Source organism: Orcinus orca, chromosome 8, assembly GCF_937001465.1.
Source record: "Orcinus orca chromosome 8, mOrcOrc1.1, whole genome shotgun sequence".
Taxonomy (NCBI): Eukaryota; Metazoa; Chordata; class Mammalia; order Artiodactyla; family Delphinidae; genus Orcinus; species Orcinus orca.
Window position 1 is genome coordinate 5,013,365 of NC_064566.1, and position 15,126 is coordinate 5,028,490.

General features: G+C 46.4%; 1 protein-coding gene across 7 annotated transcripts in view; it reads left to right on the forward strand.

The window, feature by feature from the left end:
* The first annotated feature begins 2,423 nt into the window (after nt 1–2,423).
* Nucleotides 2,424–15,126, forward strand: part of KMT5B (lysine methyltransferase 5B) — a 53,761-nt gene continuing 41,058 nt past the window's right edge. For 2 of the 7 annotated variants that reach the window (XM_049712979.1, XM_049712980.1), the window contains exon 1: nt 3,188–3,369. The gene's annotated coding sequence lies outside the window, so the exon portion shown is untranslated. Of the gene's footprint in view, nt 3,097–3,187; nt 3,370–3,767; nt 3,936–15,126 lie in introns of those variants that run through there. The other 5 variants (XM_033402422.2, XM_012536122.3, XM_033402423.2 and 2 more) reach the window with 5 other exon arrangements.

The window sequence follows — 15,126 nt, forward strand, 5'->3', positions numbered from 1 at the left end:
GATGCAGGGTTGGTGGGATCAGGCTAGGTCTCTAAGGTGCCCCTGGGCCCTACTGGGGGGACTGGAAGAGACTCTGTGGCCTCAGCCCACACCCTGGCAAGGGTGTGGCTCCCAGGTCAGCTCCGGGCTGGGCTGGCACTCCTGGCACTTCCGGGGCTGGCCTGGGCCCCTTCCGCCAACTCAGTCTTTCTTTAGAGTCGTCACCTTTCCTTCCGTCCGGGATTGGTGGGGTCCCACGGCCTCTGTGGCTTAGCACCTCCACTTGGGGCATCCAGCGGCTTCCCAGTGTAAACGCCAATGGCTCCTGTCACGTGGGGGCTGGGCAGGTGCCTGGCCACACTACTTCCTGTCCCCCATCCCCCCTCCTCTGCCAGCTGGCAGGAGGAGGCCTCCAGCTGGCCACACTCCCTGTGGGGAAGTCGAATTTCCAGTCTCCCCCAGGAGGGCCGCTCTGGGCTGTGGCCTCTTCCCAGCTCAGCCTTGGCCTCCCTTCAGCGTGGCCCCATCTAGGTCCTGAGCTCCAGCTCGGCTCTGCAGAGGGCTCCGGCCACCCTGGGCCTCTCAGCTGAGGCTGGAGGAGCAGCAGTGCAGGGGGCATGGGGGAGGGACAGAACCAGAACCAGGGAGCCAGGGGAACCTGTGTCTGGGTTCGCCCATCTGCCTCCCCTGCCCTTCCCCAGCCTGCTCCCTTGCACCCAGAATGCTTGGCCTGGTACTGGGCACTTAGGGCTAGTGAGTGGGAGTGCCAATGTCTTGGGAGTCTGGGGGCTTTTCAGAGTCAGGGTTTGGATGTCAGCCTCAGGGGTCACTGTCGGGGTGGACTCTGGAAAGCTTGGAGGGGGGAAGACATTGACGTTTGGGGCTGTGAAGGGCTGCCCGGGCATGGCTGGACTTGGGGCCTAGGCACCGAGACCCAGGGGCATCCACACAGGGCTGTGGTGCCCACTGTGCTCTCCTCCCTTGGGCATCCAGTGAGGAAACAGGGTGGCAAAGGCAGTCTCAGTGGGATGCAATTTGAGTATTTAGAGCCAAACACTATGAAAATCTTGGAAAGAAAGTTTAGCGATAAATCAGAAGCGAATAAAACCAAAGCAATCATTCGTTACTTGTGCTTGCAGAGAGGAACGTGGCAAGGCAATTTCTGATGTCACAGATGACCCGGAAGCTTTTAAAGAGCAGAGGGTGCAGGGCCACGTGCCTGCACCTGCTTTACCAGAAGGGTGGTGAAGGCTCTGCACCCCCAAACCCACCAACCCCACCAGGTGGGCTTCCCCAGGGGGGAGGGGGAGGGCAACGGGAGGAGCTCTGTTTTGTAAGATCTAGACCTCCCTTCACCTCTTGTTAGATACATGCCCTCAGCAAATCACTGGGCCTCAGTTTCCCATCTGTGGAAGGGGTAACAAGCATCATGTCTGCCACCCAAGGTCAAGGAGGAGGGAAAATGGGGTAAGCGCTTGTGTTGGTGGTCGGTGTTCATTGGACCACAGACCTTGTGGTCATCCACACTCTCCAATGAAGCATACTTTCTGGTGTGCCTACTCTGTGCCAGGCCCTGGGGATGGCAGGAACCCATGGCAGACGTGGGTCTCTTCCCGGAACCGAAGTACGGGCCTGTGCTGCCCGCCTCCTCTTTGCATGACCACGCTGGACCTCCGGAAGCCTCAGGCTGTTTACCACCCCTCCCCCACCCAGCCCCCAGGGCCTTTGCACTTGTTCGGCTCACCTTTCCTAACCACTCCCTTTTCCACTCTTCCGGTTGGGGGAGACCTTTAGGCATCTGCCCAGCTTGTGGTCACCTCAACTTCTTGACGTCTGAGCTTTTGACCAGAGTACTGGATAAGGGCTCTGGCTCAAGCCCTGACTGGCTGTCTTAGAGGTCACCTAACCTCTCTGTGCCTCAGCTTCCCTTCGTATAAAATGGGGAAAACGGTCCCCACCTCCTGGGGGTCGTTGTAAGGAGTAAACGAGATAGGGCACCAAAGCTTGAGGACGGTGCCTGGTATCCAGTAAAGGCTGTCATACATGTTACTCTCATCGTTATTTTGTATTCATTATCATCAACTGCAGGATCCAAAGGGCGAGGCTTCGCACTCTCCCAGCAGGGCAGCACCCGGCCCGTGTGAGCCTCTGGGCAACTTCCCCACCAGCCTAAAGCTCCTGGAGGGAGCTGCATTCTTGGTACCGGCACTGCCCAACTAGAGCGAGAAGCTGAAAAACCCGTTTCTCGGAAAGCCCGGCACACAGTAGGTGCTCAAGAAATAGCCGGTTGACACTAGGAAGCCAGTGGCCCGATTAATGCAGGCTCACTCCCCCTCCCTCCCTCCCTCCCACACTAAGCGGTGTAACGCTCAGGCTGCCCACATGGTCTTTAAGGGTGTATCTGCTTCCAATGACACCCATTCCCACAACAAAGAGGCTCGCCTCCGTGGGGCCACCTCCCCTAGGCGCACCCGGGAGGCGCCGTGGGCGAGGAGCCTGCCCATTCCCCAGGGCTGTCCCCGGTGGGTGCAGCTGCGCCAGGGACCGAGTGTCGAAGGCGGCCTCGCGGGGCCCGGGTACGTAAGGAAGCCTGAGATCCGGGTGGCGCCCCAGGGACGCGCGGCGGCACCGCCTCCAGCCGCAATTTAAAGGGCAGCGAGGAGCGGAGGGATCCCTGCCGACTGCTCAACACGGATTCCTCCGCCGCGAGCGAAGCGAAGCAACGACTCACCTCATCCCCTCAAAATTCGCTTTTTGTTCCTCCGCCGCGGGAGCACTCGGCGGGGAACTCATTTCTTTCTCGGGTTTCTCCGCCTCCCCCCACCCCTGGTCCCGTAAAAGCAACAGAGGCGTCCAGAGCGGTACGAGCCGAAGTGGTGTCCCTCCGCCTGGCCGCGGGAACTCCTTTTCGTGTCCTTCCACCGTTCCCGGGCGGCGTCCGAGCGGCTCACCGGGGGCGGCGACGCGTCTGCGGCGCGGGCGGTGAGGCTCCGGGGCTATGAGGTGAGGGCGCCCAGGCACCGGAGGCGGCACGCGCGGCGCCAGGACTCAGAACGCAGAGCCCCCAGGCCAGCGGCTGCCTTTTGCACCCCGAGGCCGCGCGAGAGGAGAGGCGAGGTGAGGCCCGTGGCGCGGGGGCGCGGGGGCGCGGTGGGGGCGGGGGGCTCCGGCCGCGGCTGGGACTCATTTCCCGACAGCGGATGGAGCGGGCGGTGCTGCGGCTGGGGCCGCCATCTTGGATTTTACTCTCCATTTTTCTCTGGAATTATTTTTGGTGATTAATATTCTTAGGGGACGGGGAAGTGTCGCCGGGCAGCGCGGGCCCCTCAGCGCAACGGCGGGGCGGCGGGGCCTCGAGGCGCCCCAAGGAGGAGCGGGCAGCGCCCGGCGGTGAGCGGGGGGCGGGCGCCGGTGCGGGGGGCGCAGGGGCGGCGGGCTGGGGGCGGGCCGGCGGGAGCGGGGGCGCCGGGCCGGGTGGGGGCCAGGGCCGGGGCCTCGGGGGTGGAGGGACGGCCGGGGGAGGGGCGCGGCGGCGGCGGCGGCGGCGGCGGCGGCCGGTGGGCGCGGGCCCTGCAGTGGGCGCCGCCGCCGGAAGGGAGCGGTAGCGGCCGCCGGGCAGCGCCGGGCCGGCCCGCGGCCGCACGAGGGGAGCAGCCCCGCCGCTCGCGATTGGGGGACTCTGTTTTCCCTTTTCTCCAATGGGCAGCCGTGAATGGTCTCGCCCAATCTGCTCCCTCTGCCGCGCTCAACCTTGGGTTGTTTTTGTTTGGGCTCGAGCCTGCTTTCAGATTTCCTCCCGGGCCCGTCCTCCGCCCCGCTCCGTCCCTCCCCTGACAGCGGCTCCGGCTCCTGGCCGGGGCTTGCCTCCCGGGCCCCCTAAGTTGGCCGGCGTCTCGGGTCCCGAGAAAAGGCGTCGGTCCTCCCAGAGTGACTCGATTCTTTTCACATATCCAAAGGTGATGTATCAGCGTCACCCCTACCTATGAGAGTGGGGGAAACGTTGACAAGATGACAACTCGACCCAACTTGCTGGAATGGTAGAGAAGCACGTTGGACCCAGAGAAACTCACTCCCTCTCTGTTTGGGGTTATTTGACCCCGTGTTAGAGCTCTTTTACTTCCGACCCATTGACTGGGGGAACTTTAAGAATACTGAGGGGGTAGAACATGTGTTCTTCGAAGTTAATTTTTCAGAACTTGCCGTATGAAATTCACCCTGGGGGGAAAAGTCTTATCTAGAGTGGTAGGCAGAACTGATTGGTTGTGATTGCGCTTCTTTTCATCAGGACCTTTTTAGATTTAAACCATTTTGATATAAAGTATAGTTGAACGTGGCTTTATAGGGTCATCAGAGGAAACAGTTGCTAGCTGAAGCTTTTCTTCCTTTAATATTAAGAACACGCCTATAACTTCTGATGATTAGTCATAAAAGCGTAAATATTTTGAAAAGGGAGGGGGCAATCAGTTTAGCCTGAAATAATCGCAGATAATTTGTGCATACTGGGAAGTTTACTTAAAGAGTTACTTACTATAGGTACAAGTTTGTAGCCGAATGTTTAGCAACTTCCACCACAGGTGTGGGCCCGTCATCTAAGCATTCTCCTCTTCCTTTCCAAACCCGGGCCCCAGTGGTTTCCCCTGCCTGGTGCCTTTTGCTCGCACCCTGCCCGGCATTCCTGCATCCCCTCCCCCGGATTGATACTCGCCTTCAGGAAGGCCCAGTGAGAGTGCTACCTCCTGGATAAATCTTCACACCCCTTGCAGACCTCTTACAACACAAGGGCAGGGGCTGACCCACTCAGGAGAAGACACACTTCTGCTTTGTTCCCTGAGCAGTTGTTACATTGTATCATATTTGGTTGTTGACCTTCCCCTCAGCTTTCTTGTGAGCTTGTTATTTATCTCCTCTGCTCAGAGCAGGTACAGAGTAGGTGCTCAGTAGACACTGGATGAAAAATGCTAATTAATAGAGCTTGGTGATTTATACTTAGTTTTTCTTTTTTTTTTAATATTTATTTATTTATTTGGTTTTGCTGGGTCTTAGTTGCAGCAGGTGGGCTCCTTAGTTGAGGCATGTGAACTCTTAGTTGTGGCGTGCACGTGGGATCTAGTTCCCTGACCAGGGATCGACCCGCAGCCCCCTGCATTGAGAGCGTGGAATCTTAACCACTGTGCCACCAGGAAAGTCCCTATATTTAGTTTTTCAAAATATGTTCATTCTATTGTTATTGAAAACGTTGTTGTCATTGACACAACAACTTAGTTTGGGTGTGAAAAGAATAATGGGGATACTTACTCTTTAAGAGGAGAGTAGAGTAAGGCTTAATTTTTTATTAGCCCATAAACTTTGAAACCACACTCAAAGTCATTTCCACGTGCCCTCTTGCGATGTTTTCATTTGTCTTCACAGACACACTGAAGTGCTTATGTCTTGAATGCTCCATACCTGAACCAAATACCAGTGGGCAAAATGGGGGGAGGGGAGGATGGGAGTATAGCAGAATATGCATGTGAAGGAAGTGGTAGCAGGTTGTGTGTCTTTGAGCTTAGAGTTTTGTGGGTGGAGCATGTTGGTTTATAAATTTTCCCTTGGGTCATCTGTATCTGGGATTGAATCTGATTTTTCTTTGAGTGTCAATTTGTGGGCTTATAGGACATGAGCTTGTGGCCTGGTTGTGTTGCAAAGTCATTTGTGTGTGAAGCATCTGAGCAGCTCCCTGTCCACAGGAATGCCCTTCCCACGGCTTATGAGAGCAAATCCTTTCAGATGAATGATGTCAGTTCCATTATTTTCTATTTTTGCCTGCTATATATGAGCTCTACTTTCTCTCCACTCACAAACTCCTTCCCCTTCATGGGCAAGAGTTACACGACTGTGTCAGCCCTAGAACACTAATTGCTGAGTTTTCCACACAGTGTTAAAGATAGGGACCATGTGTCCTTGTTCCAGTATGACACACTGTTGGTTCCATAGATACACTGAGTAAATGCAGGAAGAGAGCTTAGGATAGTATCTCAGATAGAGCTCTATGCAATATGTTTTTTTTTTTTTTTTTTTGCGGTACGCGGGCCTCTCACTGTCGTGGCCTCTCCCGTTGCGGAGCCGCGCAGGCTCAGCGGCCATGGCTCACGGGCCCAGCTGCTCTGCGGCATGTGGGATCTTCCCGGACCAGGGCACGAACCCGTGTCCCCTGCATCGGCAGGTGGACTCTCAACCACTGCGCCACCAGGGAAGCCCGCAATAGAAGTTTTATGTGTAAGATGTAACTTAATTTTTTAGCCTGATTTTTAGATACTTTTTATTTTGGGAAAAGTATTTTACTGATGTGTCTTGGTGTAGGAAATGGTTTTAATTGCAATAAAAAGCACAAACTTAAATTTATTACAGGATAAAACTAGCCAATGCACTTTAAATTTCAAGTATTAGGGAGTTCTAACCATTAGAACACAGTGATTTGAAAAGTAATTGTTTTCTTGGACAGACTGTCAACTCTGAAATCTTTGAATTGAATCCTGTGGTTTTAAATGTTTCATTTAACAAGCTGAATGGGGAAGGGTCCTAGCGAGCAAATCAGGGGACCCCGGGTCTTAGGAAGGTTTCACAACTTCCTTTAAATTCTTTCTACCAACTCTACATTCCGCCCCCCTCCAAAAAAAGACCTTCTACAAATCTGTTTTTACTTTAGTTCTTACAATAATCCCTTTTCTTCCCTGTAATTTGGTGTTTCCTAGAAGATTAGAAGTGCTGGTTGAGAGGAAACATCATGCCTGACCAATATCTAACCCTGTGTTTTTCTATTAATGTGATTGGAGTTTGTCCTAGTCAGATTACAGAAAGTCTAAGTAAGTTTTCACTTACAGTTATATCTTATTTTATTCAACAGACACATCCCCAAATTTTAGTCATGCACACCTTATTTTACATGCATTACAGGATTTTGCTATTTTAAAGGTGTGGAGTAGAGAGAATCCATCTGTGCATGACAGACTCATCACCTTATTGTTGTAAATCAGCATTTATGTCTAGCTAAAAAAACAAAACAAAACACTTTCCTTTTGATCCCCATATTGCTCATAGGCAGTAAGTTAGAGTGGATATATTATCTTTACATAGTTGGTGATGGAACCAGAACCATTTGCATTAATTCTAAAATATTGTCACAAAAGGGAAAAAATAAAGTCACTGATTTCCGTAGTCATTTATACTATAAATTATGCCTTGCTTCATGATTTTCCTTCCATCAGATTAAAGGGTTCCTAGGACCACTGGACCACTTTGGTCACTTGCTGCCTCTGGCTCCCACGTCTGCCCGCCAGATTTGAAGCTGGCTGGTATCTGTGTGAGACAGAGTCAAACACTGCACCATCTTCTAAGGTTGATTATAATTAGAACTACAGTTGTACGTATAGTTCTGGGGCTGGATGAAGGTCCGCTGGAGTAAGAATCAGTACCTGTGTTCCAGTCTGCTCCACCATATTTGTCTAACACACTGACAGGGCCAAGCCTTAGTTTCTTCATCTGTAAAATAGCTAAACATTAATCTCTGAGATCACTTCCAATTCTAAATTATACTTTGTCTTTTACACTTGAGCGCCACCCATTTTCTCACTTCTAAGAGCGACTTTAATCATATTTTGCCATCTCTGCAATTGGTTTACATAGTTCATCTGTATATTCCATGTAGTCTTTTCTCCTTGTTTTGAAATATTAAGTTGATGATACAGCTTACATTCATTTGGGTTTTAGAATTTGGAGATTAGGGTCCCAGAAGCCTAATTCTTAAGGTCTATATGGTTCCCACATCTCTGTGGCTCCTGCCTATCAGTTGCATTTCTGCAAGATGTCTTATTTTCTGTATTATAAGAGTACACAAAAGTTAAGTGGAGCTAGGAAGCATTCCCCAGTGATAAGCCTGTTTGTTTGTGGGTGATGCACATGTGACTCAAATATTGAAGTAAACCCCAGACTTAGGCCTGAATGCTAGGGTTCTAGACTCAGCCTTACAACTTAAAGCAGTTTGACTTCAGGAAGGCAACTCCATTCTGAGCTTTAGCCATCTCATTTGTAGTGGTGATACCTGTCTCGCCTCCCTCATAGGGTTGCCAGGCTGGTGAACCCTCAGTCATGTGTGTTAGGGTGCAACAGACACCTAACTTGCACATCTTTATAGGAACACCGGGTCAGTACATCTCTCATGACACTAGGATTGCCTCTCAGCTTTAAGGCAAAAGATCCCTTCAGTGAAGGGTCATTCTGCTTCCTATTCTGCACTCTTCTGCTCTGTTCATCAGATACTTGGTTTTCACATGCTTCTGTGTGGTTTTGCAAGGTCCCCCACTCCTTAGTAGCCCCGTGTAGATTTTCCTGAAAGCTGAAACTCTCGTGCGCCCTCTAGTGTTCCCTGCACAAACCAATATTCCAGCACCACGAACAGTGCCCGGTGGCTCCCAGTAGGTTCTTGATAAATGTTGGATTGAGTCGATTCTAAATCTTCCGAATGATTCATTTTGTCTGTCTCATTTTTATAACAAGGTTGAAATATATGATCTCTGAAAAGTATTAATGATCTCTGAAGAGTATTTTTATTTTCAAAAAAAAATCTTTATGTTGCATGTTATGAAGGGATATATATTTTTAGCAAGAAAACCAACCTACTCTTAGGAAAATGGATCCCCCAGCTAAAGAGTAAAGGGGGCTGATCCTTCAGCCAGTGAGCCCGTAGAGTCTGGAGCCGGAGAGGCCATATACAAACCTGCTTCTCCCTTCCCGTTAGAAAAGAAACAAAAATCAGACCTCATTCAGAGGAGGATTTAGACAAAGCCAGTTGCTTCAGAAAATATTTGTTTGGTGAATATAAACAGATACCAGGAGTGTTTCTGATCCAAAAAGAAGATGATTGTTTCTGTATTTATGCTTTTGATTTATCCTCCTTGATCATCCAGTCTAAAGTTTGTTCCTATATTATTCTCTCCTGATATCCTAGTTGTTTCCTTTATAGCTCTTACCAGAATTTACCATTTCATGCTTATTTGATTGTCTCTCTTCCCACACTATACTCTGAGCTCCATAAAATCAGGAACCATGTCCCTTTTTGTTCTAGGGTCTTCCTCTTCAAGTATGGGGCGAAGCATGTTTAAGAATTTGAGTCAGGATTATATTGCTTTCTAATACGGTGTCAAGAGTGTACAGTCTTTAAACCCCACCTTGGTTAATTTTTTTTTCTAATTCTCTAAGGCTTCCTCTCCTTTGTAAAGTGGGGGTGATAATAGTAGTATTGTATATGTTGTATATATTTAATGTTTTTATTATATGAATTATGTTGTATAATTTAATATATGTTAATGAATATTTAAAATATATTGTAATGTTAAGGGACTGTGATGTGGGTAAATGATATGATATATGTGAAGTTATTAGCACAGTTCTTGGGTCATAGTAACGAGCAATAGTGTGAAATGGTGCCCAGAGAACTGGAGCTAAGAGGTGTCTCTCTGTCATCCCCATGGCACTCAGTTCTTCACTCACGTCTTGAGCGGACATCACTTAGCTGTGTGTTGGACACTGTGCTAGCATTGAGCGGCATGCCCCAGGCGCTGTAAGTGGGGAATGCTCCTTTGCAAGGCCTCTCTGACTCTCACGGTGCCAGCATGTGTCTCTTGCTTATTTTATTCCCTTTTCTCTTCACTCCCCTTTTCCTTTCATTTAACTGACCATGATAAAGCTCAAAAAAATCTTTTTTTTTTTTGGTTTCACATATTGGTGGCATATTATCTTGTCAGAAGAAGTGAATTACTTTGGGCAGGTAATACGTGTCCCTGAGCCTGTTTCTTTTAATCTAAGACTTTTTGCTCTGAAATTCTGTGATTTTTTGAATTAAGATAATGTTGAAATGCTTGGTGAATTGTAAAGTCCTCTGTTAATGTTACCCTTTTCACAGTCGCTTCTCTCCTGAGTTTTAACATCTTAAGACAGTTTCACGTGGGTAGTGCCCCATCCTCAAATTCAGCAAACCAAACTTTCTCATCTTTCCTGCAAATGTGTTCCTTCTGCAGTCCCAAACTCAGTTCATGGCAATCTTGCAGTCTCCCCAACTGAAACTTCTATCCCAACTAGAGATTTCTGACTTGACTTCCTTTCTGTCCCTCAACACCTATGTCTGATTTGTCACCAAGTCTTGCCAAGCTCGTATTTGAAAAACCAGAGCTTTCCTCTCTCTTCCCATCCATTTCTACTCTTTGTTGCATTTAGTTTTCTAACTGGTCTCTCTGCCGCCAATCACATGCTTTTTAGCTAGTGGGATCCTTTCTATTAGTACAGGTGAGCAAATTCTCCAGTCTTTCATCTGTGTAACCAGAAAAAAAAAGGTACCTGCTTTACAGGGCATGACAAATGATAAAGTTAATATAGGAAGCACTAAGTGAATGGAGGAGCAATTATTTCAACAAATGGAGTTACAGTAAGATAATATTTTATCAGATACACAACAAGGTATATTCTATTGTAACAAAATCTGCAGTCCCTCTGAATGTTGACATGTGAGGCTAATTCAATGATGTTTAACTATACATTGTTGCCAGAAGTCACATTCCTTCTCTTCAGGAGCTGTAGGAAAAGCAAAGCTGATCTCAACTCTGTATCATAAATTAGCACCCCTGGTCCTTTTTTATTCTGTTGAAAATTTGTACTTTTTTTAATGGATGAGGTGATGTGATTTTTTTTTTCTTTCCTGTGGGAGTTACGGTAGGATGAGGAATGGAGGGGAAATTTCTACTTGATTGTTTAAAGTTTTGTGAATAATACATCAGCATATCTTCTTTGTTTCTTAGTTACATGAAAAGAGGAGACAGTTGGAGACCTTTATTGTATTAGCAGTTTCTGCTTATTTAATCCTTGTGCCAAACCTCTTTTCATTTTACTAATAAGACATTAGCGGGGTTAAATGGCTTGTCCAGGGTCACATTGCTGGAGAGCAGTGAGTGGAGCCAGGGCGGCACCGATGCTTTGACTCCACCCCGAGCCACGTCCTGAGCCACTGTGCGCACTGCCCCCTGCACGGTCTGCCACCTGGCCTTTAGGACCCAGCCCAAGAACCACCTTTTGGAAGTTTTTTCTCACCCTTGTCTTTGCCCAGTAAGAATCAATTGTCCTTTGTTCTACTTACCTCATAGCCTCTCAGGAACTGTGGGCTGTACTTACAGACTCTTGACACTAGGTGGCATCTGTTTCTAGAAAAGTAAAATGCTGTTTGGGTCTCAGAGACTACTCTAACAAAGGAAGCGTCCTTGATTTTACTTATAGGCACTACGAGGTAAGCGGATGGGTCAGACACGGAGAGATGGGGAGGAGATTTTAGGGAGATTAGGGGCAGAATTCCCCTCAACAACCACGTCAGCTAAAACCTTTATTTTAGAAATACCTACTGAGACAATTGGAGACACAGATCTTTCTTACATAAAACCCTTTGTTGTGATACGTGTTGGTGTACGTGTGGTGTCCATAAATAAGGAACTGTGAAACAGTATTTCTGTAATGAGTTTATCACATGCTCAGCTGTAGTTCAGTGGCTGAATAAGTATAAGTGTTGCAAACGTCTGATCGTAGACTTAACCAGTGGTGGCTGTTTTGCTGTTTAAAATGGTCTGCTAAATGAAAAAGTCTAATAGTTCTGATTTTCATTTTTTTTATTGTAAACATATATGTAAATATGATAATGTTCAGTATGTTTCGTCTAAGGAAGATCTTGGTTAACTGTGCTTAAACAGTGCATGAGTAATTAGATGTAATTGAGACACCAGCTTTATCTTCAAAATACATATAGCTCTCTCTGTAGCCGTGTTTCATATGTGCAGTTGAAGGGGGAAATGTCTTTTTTTAAAAGTGTATTTAAGACAACTTTTTAAAGGTGCTTAAAATCTCTTTCCCTGTGACATGTTGGAATTTTATGTATTTCTGGAGTCTAATTAGAAAGCATTTTTACTTTGATTTGCTTTTTCCTGGTCTCTGTATTAGTTTCCTGTGTGTGCTGTAACAAAGTACCACAGACTTGGTGGCTTAAAATAGCAGACATGTATTCTCTCACAGTTCTGGAGGCCGGAAGTTCACCATCAGTTTCACTGGACCAAAATCAAGATATGGGTAGGGCTCCCTCCAGAGGCTCTAAGAGAGCATTGTTCTTTGCCTCTTCCAGTTTCTGGTGACTGGCATTCCTTTGCTTGTGACCACCTCACGCCACTCTTTTCCTCTTCTTCTCAAGTGTGTGTGGTGTCCAATCTCCCTCTGCCTCTCCCTTTTAAGGGCACTTGGGATGACATTTTGGGCCCACCTGGATAATCTCTTTCATCTCAAAATCTGTAATTTACTCATATCTCCAAAGACCCCTTTCCTTATAAATTAACATTCATAGGTTTCAGATTAAGACCTGATAGATATCTTTGGGGACCATTTTCCAGCCTCCTTTAGAGAAGTTATTGCAACCAACTTAGCAGGATTAGTGACGCTATCTCTAGCCATCATTTTATCCTAAAAGGGGGTGGGTGGAGCATTATTATGCATTGGTGGGACTGCTCTTTTCAGGCACCATCCTCTTGCTGGTCTGATTGGGGCTTTGCCACCTGAGGCTACTTGAGAAAGCTGTTAAATTGGCTGAAGCAAAATGCATATGAGTTTGACTCTACAAAAGCTGGAAAAGGAAAGCAGAAATGATACTTTTAATAATGGCATGTCATTAGTAATTATTTTACAAGTATAAAGACCTATTCTTTGCTCTGGAGTTTGGTGCTAGATACCCGAGTAGCGTTGAAGCTGCATGACGGCTCCAGTTGTAGAGCAACAAGGGCTTAATGCTGAATTAAGAAGAAGAAAAATCCCCAAGACTTTTCTTTCGTACCACTAGGACTAGTTGAACTCTGACAGGTCATCTAAATTCTTAAATGAGATTTATTTCTGACAGTGTTCATAGGAGCAAGTTTTAAGGTTATAGGTGAGATCATGGATTCATGGTAGCTTTCTAAGAAATTGGCAACTGGGCAATTACCCTGTCAAACTGCATTACAGAATTACAATGGAATAGTGATCCCAGATGCTTCTGATGGCTTCTCAGGGCTTCTTCAACTGGTCTGACTGTGTGAATTATTACTGTAGGATTCCATGGAACCTTGGCTATATGTTATTTGCAGATGAATTTGGAATAACCGTTGATAAATACTGACATGGAATTCTTTGGTACATATATTATAGAGTTTTTTTGTAATTTTAGATTTGAGGGAGAGAACTAATACCCACTGGGGCTTATGTGTAGCAGTTACGTTTGAGACTAGAAAGGGGGATATGATATGAATGGACCTGTGGTATGTTGGGCCTTGTGCTAGGTTCCAGTGATACGGAAGTGTACCTTAGCTCGTTTATACTGCAGTGGGGAAGGCAAGTGTCACCAAGTAATTACATAAAGAAGTGAATACAGTTGTGATAAACACCATGAAGGAGAAATATTCAAGCATGTACCCAGACAAATCTCCTGGGTGGAGGGGTGGGAGGTGGGGACTGATGGGCAGGCTGGCAGTAACCCAAGTGCAGAGGCCAGTGGTGGGAAGATGCCTTGCACACTAGAGGGTCGTAAGCTAGGCTGTGTCTGGAGTATTAGCTGGAGCAAGGGGTGAGACTGGCAGGGCTGGATCATGCAGGACCTGTAGGCCTTGGTAAGTAAGGTAAATTCTGTTAATGGTAGTTCTTAACAGTTTCAAAATACTTTTATTTTTGCTATTGCATGTAATTTTCACATGTGAGATAGGCTGCACACATGAGGCCCTAGAAGGGGGAATTGGTTTTTTACTTAACTAGTGGGATGTTGTTGGAACTGATAGTAGTCTGAGTAGTTTCACCCCTGGTCCACCTTGTGCTCTTTGTTCTTTTGGGGTGGGGGTGGGGGCTGTGTGTTTGTTTGTTGTTTCTTCTTTGGACAGTGCTTTCTTTCATTTCTATGCTTTTTATTTGTGTTTGTCTTCCTTGTGCTTATTTTAAATATAAAGCCCCTGGGAGTCTGGGATTGTGACACTTGAGCATCAGAGTCCACAAGCAAAGGCATCAAAAACTTGTGGAAGTAGTTCAGTGATATTTTTTCAGTTCCCATCAACCTAGAAGTCTGATATTTGAATTGCTGTGTTTAAAGTTTTAGAAGTTGGCTTTAACTTACATACATACGGATGATGCAGAAGGATTTTTGTGAAATCTGTTTTATTTTCCTTATATACACCTTTATTTTTTTATTACAAAGTAATATATGTTCATTTTGAAAAGTTGAACCTTTTGAAGAACATGTCATGTAACAGTTAAAAAAATTGCTTGTAATCTTTTTCTCCAAAGATAAAACTGTTAACGGGTGTATCGCATTGTTTTCTTAGCAAATTGTAACTGAATCACTTGAAAAATGTTTGTTCTGCTTTTTCTCAATAAAGATTTTCAAAAGTGCTCTAGCAAGCTAGACCCTGCTTTTTAAAAATATATGTTATCTTTTCATTTTCAGCCACTTGGGGATTGTTTCCATGTCGATGGATAATTTCTCAAAGATAAACTATCTGCAGACAAGTTCAGCTTGTAAACTGGTTAGAGTTCTTGGTAATGGCACAGGAATTATTTTGAAATTCTTGGTAGTCTTTCAGAATCAATATTTTCATTTTTCTGACAGATGTTTTGAAATCCTGATTTGTGTTTAGGATATTCAACAAAAAATTCCAGAAGCTTTAAGTGAAAAAGAATTGAAACCAAAGTTCTCAAATTGGAGGTGAGCTGCTGAGCTCAAAAGTCACTAAGAGTTTATGATCCTTATGTGTGTCCATAAAGGGACAGTGGGAGGCTAACAGGGTGTTGACATTTGTCGAGGGTCCATCACTGGGAATAGAGCGGGCACTTTACATAAACCAAGTGCATTTTTCTATGGAACAACTCTGTGGTTTCTTTAGAAACGTGAATATCAAGTATTGGGGGAAGCGGATTGTTTGGTTTTTTCCAATTATAAATAAATAGGTTCACTGTAAACATTTTGGGGAAAAAATCTTTTTTTGATGTTAATCCCATTCCCCCAAAGACAGCCATTGCTGTTGGTGATTTGGATTGTATGATGATGTGTGTGTGTGCTTTTTACCTTTGTGGTAT